Consider the following 5756-nt stretch of genomic DNA (forward strand, 5'->3'; position numbering starts at 1 on the left):
CCAGCCCCTCTGCCCTCACATTTTAATATGATTTAGTGCGCACAGAGATCTTTGCAGAGTTCTGCACTTACGGATGATTTGTGCTATGTGATTTAAGCCCCACCTGACTGCATCCAACCAACAGCTCCAAACTCTTCATAACTTTTTATTTGAGAGGAGTGTGCTTGCAAGCATCCCCTGTCCAAGCAGCGAGGTCCCATTCTTCTGCCAGGTGGCTGCCCTGGATTAAATATCAAGAGAAGTAACCACTGTTAAATATCATCTCCATAGAAGGCTACTCATTTTTTCCCACTCTGAGCAGAATATATAGACTTTTCTATATAGAAGACTCACATATGACCTTTGGGTTCAGCTTCTTGCAAACGCAGAAGCTCCAGATAAAGGCAGAAGACAAGAAGGCATGAGAACTGCTGACTGTTGTCAGGCAACAAGAAATTGGTCAAGTCACAGAATCCTGGGATGTCTGGTGGTTGAGCCATTCCGGAGCCCAGAGGTATTACACAGCTGATGGCAGGCAGGATTGCTGCTCTTCAGCTTTTTTCCCTCCCTCACAAGATAAAACCTTTCAGAAACATAACTCAGCCCAAGGCTAAGGGGAAAACATCCAGTCTAAATTCAGTAAGTTTATAGGCAGCTAGAAGTGGATCATTCCAATAGAAAACAAACAGTAGCTTTACCTAGCACAGCCTGTTGTTATCCTCATATCTTGCAATGCTTTACTGTGTGTATTTCCTGTTTCCACAACCAGCAGAGTGATTCTTCTGGGGTCTAAAATCTGGCTGCACCACGGTAAGGGGGAAGCCTAGTGGTAAATGCAGTATGGCCCGAGGATTCATTGAGGGCCGACACTGAAATAGAGTTTCAGTACTGACGCACATAGGTGAAGTTACTGAATATCTTGAATATTTTTCCCATTTTATGATTTGGGACATTCCTGCAGAGCCACTTTTAGAAACCCTGGGGACCTTCTGCAATTTCAAGATAAACACATTTTCTGTGCTCTGTTTTATATATCCACCCCATAGTCAACAGCATTAAAACTTCCATCTGACTTAAACTGAATGAGTCTGCTTACGTATAAAAAACAGTGCTATTTCTGGAATAGAATTACTTGTTGATTCCAGAAAAGGTAATAAAAAGGGAAAAGGGTTGTGGAGTGAGAGGAGTGCCAGACCCAAAGGGAAGTACATTCCCTGTGCAAGGCAGGCTGGCTCAGCACAGCTCAAAGCGCTTGCAGAAAAATAAGCCTGGGAAGGGGAAAACAGAGGTGTAACCCCTCTGCTGCACAGTGGATCATCGGATTGTCTTTCAGTGCCTGCAAGGAGCTACTGCTCACTAAACTCTCATAACGCTGGTACTCTAACAGAAGTACAAGCAAACTACAAAATATGTACTCACTGCTCTCTCATTCACATTGAAAAGATCTTTAGAAGTTGGCACAAGTGATATGAAAACACTATTATCACTCTTTAGGATGGTTACAGTTACTGGATTAATAAAAGTGTTCATTGTGTCTCACCCCTCCTGCTAAGTTATTTCATAGGGAAATGCAGATGTGTTACCAGCACTGCAGAAATCCAGGTCAGGTCATCCTAGGAGGAGCACAGCAGAAGACATTCATCCCTTTAAGGTGCCACTGTGACAGTTCTCACCTGCATGACGTAACAGTGAGGTTAAAAATTTAAATGAAAAAAAAAAATCAAACCCAGTAGACAAAAACATACCTCCGAGGTCAATTTACATCTCTGTTAAATAAAAATAAGTACCTGAGGACAGAACTCTCCCTTTGGTGCTGAGGATATGATTAAAATGACACCACAGCACTTGAGCTCTGACTTCATGACTTTCTTTGTCTCATCACCTCCTTCCAAAGCAGAGGTCAGCCCATGACTCTTCCTGGACTGGTAGTGCTGCATTAATGGGGCAGTGAGGTCTTTAGGGATACCTGGCTGGTGACGAGTGAATGCTATGTCCCCACTTCAACAACAGTAAGATTTAGTGCTCAATGTGCAGGAAAACTGCATTAAAAGAATAGACTTCGTCAGCACTACATGCTATGGAGACCTGTTTGATAAGCAAAAAGGAGAGGGGAATGGGGAAAGGGAGGAATTATAATCAAACAATATTGACTAAGTGCAACATTTTATCTTAAAATAGTCCCAGTAGCAAAGTCAATCCAAAGGAATTTCAGGTTAATCATTCCACAAGGGGAATTCAAAAATAAAAAAAATAAAAAATAAAAAAACACCTGAAATACATATAATTATTCTAGCTGACCAAAAGTACATATTTTTTAGCTTGCTGGCTGAACCAAAGAGCAGAGTTTCCCACCTAACTCTGTCCTCGAGCTCTGTAACCCCAAGAGCAAGGCTTTGCAAGTGGAATAGCACTGAATTCTTTTCATGATGAGTAAAGCAGAAGAGCGGCAAGCATGCTGCTGGCTGCCTCGGTTCTGCACTGACACCTTATAAAAACCTACACACGTCATCCGGAGTGCAGCAAATCCTAACACGTTTTGGGACAGTCAGTAGAGTTGGCCACAGTCGTACTTTAAATGCAGTTATTCCACTTGGAACCTCACAAAAGGTTCACGCTTCATCTACTTGTGAAAGGCCTGAGTATAGCCCTCACATTCACAGAGGTGGTCCAGGACCCCCTCTTCCTTAAAGGAGCCCCATAGTCCCAATCACCGATGGAAACTACGAGCCATTTATCCCTGGACTGTCTTGTTAGATGTCAGGAAGGTTCCAAGGCACATGGCAGTGACTGAGACTCCACAACTGATCTCAGCAATCCAATTAATTATCTGTGCAGGAGAAATTAAGCAATTAATTAAAATTAAATTAAGCAATTAAGTAAGTAAGAGTGTACCCCTCCTCTGATAAGCAAATTAAGCAATTAAGCAAAGAGACAGTGGTAAGACAACCAAGGAATCTATCAAGGACAGGGCATTTTTTTTTACTCCCTGTGTACTGGCGTATTTTGGGGAGTTGAAGACTGAGTGCATCTCTCTTCTTCAAGGAAAAAATCTTTTTTTTTTGTCCCCAGTCACCATTTTTCTTTAGTTCCATGAGGCTTTTTCTGTGAAATAGCTCTTATAATACAGACACCTAGTCTTCAAATTAACATTCATCAATACAACTAGAAGTCAATTACTGCTGATGTTTTCTGATAATAAAAACAGTAGTTGCTGATGAGCAAGGCATCACCACATGCATTTTCTATTTCCACCCACAAGCTGTTTAGAGCTCCTTGAGCAGCCCTGCAGGTAACACAAGTACCAACCATCACCACCACCAGCATCCTCCCCAAGACTTGTGGCACCTCTGTTCAAAGACACGACGCTATGGCAGCAGAAAATCTCTGACAGTGTTAGAGAAGAAACCAAACAACCTACAAAGCTTTGTTTTGACTTACACGTCATCTTCATAAAACTGACTCATATCGAACATATATATATCCTATATATAGAGGGAGAAAACTTTGAGTTTACTTTGAGCAACAGATCTCCAGAGATCACTTTGAAAGCTATCGCTTTACAACTCTAAAACTGTGTTGTCCTCTGTATAATGAATGAATATACTGATGTTATAATTAAGAAATATACAGGAAATTTAGGCCAAACAGGTTACCACACCAAAGAAGAATGGATGGAAAGCTTATCCTTATCCTGGGCTCGCTGAGAAGACTCCAAGAGGAGCAATCTGCAGAAGAGATCCTTCCCCACTGCTAGTCAGCTCTTAATTCGGGTCTAGGAGAGGTGCAGCCAGGTTCCAACCCTTCCAGTAGCACAGGAGAACTGCCTTCACCTGTGCTCCTGTGGCTGACTCAGTGCTTACCTCAGGTGGTCAATCAGAGGCTCAGGTTGCGATTCAGCAGTTCCTATACATCCTCCAATGAGAGGCCCACTCTGCTTGGGGGGAAAAGCTGGTGCTGCCCCATCCCCCTCATCTCCACCATTGGCCCAGCTTCCCCATCTAATCTTTGCCTACCAATCCAATCAAAGTCTGCTGCCACTGCTGTCCCAAAATTAAAATAATAATAATAATAAATTAAGTAATCCACTTACAGGGTTTCAGCATGCATGAGGAACTTTGCATTACTCCTTGCTTAGCAGGGGGCTGTACCAAACAAGTAGTAACAATAACAGTTTATTGCTGGGGATGGAGCATGGCTAAATCTGCACCCTTGTGACATCCAACACATCTGAGTCGCTCCATAGAGCAGCTGAATGAATCCCCATTTAAATCTTTTTCTTTGTAAACTGCCAAAAGTTTATAGTCCCAGGGAGAATATTTGTTTTGATTCAGAATTTACATGCCTTACTTGGCTGTGTGGAACCAAACATTTTTTTCCCCAGGCACACAAATTAGTAATTAAAATATCTGGAACATGCCATTTCCAAGCAATACCCAGGACTATGTATTATCACAAAACTGTTATTTGTTACTAAGTACTGGAAAGACTTCAGTAGTCTCCAGATGTGAAAAGTTATTTGACGAGTTCAGCTGCTTTCAAAAGGGACCAAAAAAAGCATCACACAACATCAATATTGCTAGCTAGCTTTGCCAGGAAAGGTATTTTGGCAACAGAAATCAGAAGGTAAACGAAGTCTGGAGAGTAACATCTCCTTTCTGGCTATGTATTCAACTTTCATGATTCACAGCAACTTCACTTGCAGTGGACAGAATAGCTAAAAAACAAGACATTGAATGAGTCGCAAGTCCGAGACAGCAACCATTGTTGGTGAGCATTTCTGCACTCCTTCAGCTACACAGAAGGGATGTTTTTGTGCCGACAACTCCAGTAGAAAATCATCCTGGAACTGCCCAATAGGCCACAATTTCCCTGGAAAAATGACAGTTTGCCACAGCTGAAACTGTCTCAAATGTCAGAACTTCAGAAGAGACCAGGATGGACTCTCAGCTCACAACAAGAGTAGGCAGAAGTGAAGGCTTCTAGGGGTAGGAAGAAGGTGTTACCAGGAACAGAGGTGTTTTAGGAACAGTAGATAAAAAATGCACTTTCTGCTAGTGAGAGGTGAAGATTTTGAGCTATGGATTCACATACACCTACTAGATCTTACTATATTAACCATCGTGAGATCTCCATTAAAAAAAAATCTACCCAAAACACTTCTTAAATTCCCCACAGCTTTAAAATTCCCATATGCAGGGATGGTTTCAGGAAAGCCAAGATGCAGACTTTAACCCTGTAATGGATGTGAAAAACAAGAAGGGATTCTTTAGCTACATTAGGCAGAAGGGACAGGCAAAGGAGAGTGTACCCCCCCGATAAATGGAAAATGAGAGCTCTTCTCTACAGACACGGAGACAACTGACATACTTAACAAGCTCTTTGCTTCAGTCTTCGTGGCCAGACTTCTCATAGCTCACATGTCCCTAAATTTCTAAGTGAGGAATTGGAGGAGCAAAATCACACCCAGTATAGGAGCAGAGAAAAATTCAAGATCACCTGATGAGGTGGAATGTGTACAAATCTATGGGGGCAGATGGCACATATCCTGAGATTCCGAAGGACTGACTAATGCAGTTGCCAAGCCACTTTTTAAATCATATTGGAAAAAATGGTGCCTGTCAGATCAAGTTTTTGGTGACTGAAAAAAGGGAAACATCACTCCCACTTTCAAGAAAGGCAGAAAGGAAGACCTGGGGAACCACAGGCTGCTGGGCCTCATGTCTGTGCCTGGGAAGGTTATGGAATGGATCCTCCTGGACAAGATGTTAAGGTACATA

Source organism: Meleagris gallopavo, chromosome 8 (assembly GCF_905368555.1).
Source record: "Meleagris gallopavo chromosome 8, MGAL_WU_HG_1.1, whole genome shotgun sequence".
NCBI lineage: Eukaryota > Metazoa > Chordata > Aves > Galliformes > Phasianidae > Meleagris > Meleagris gallopavo.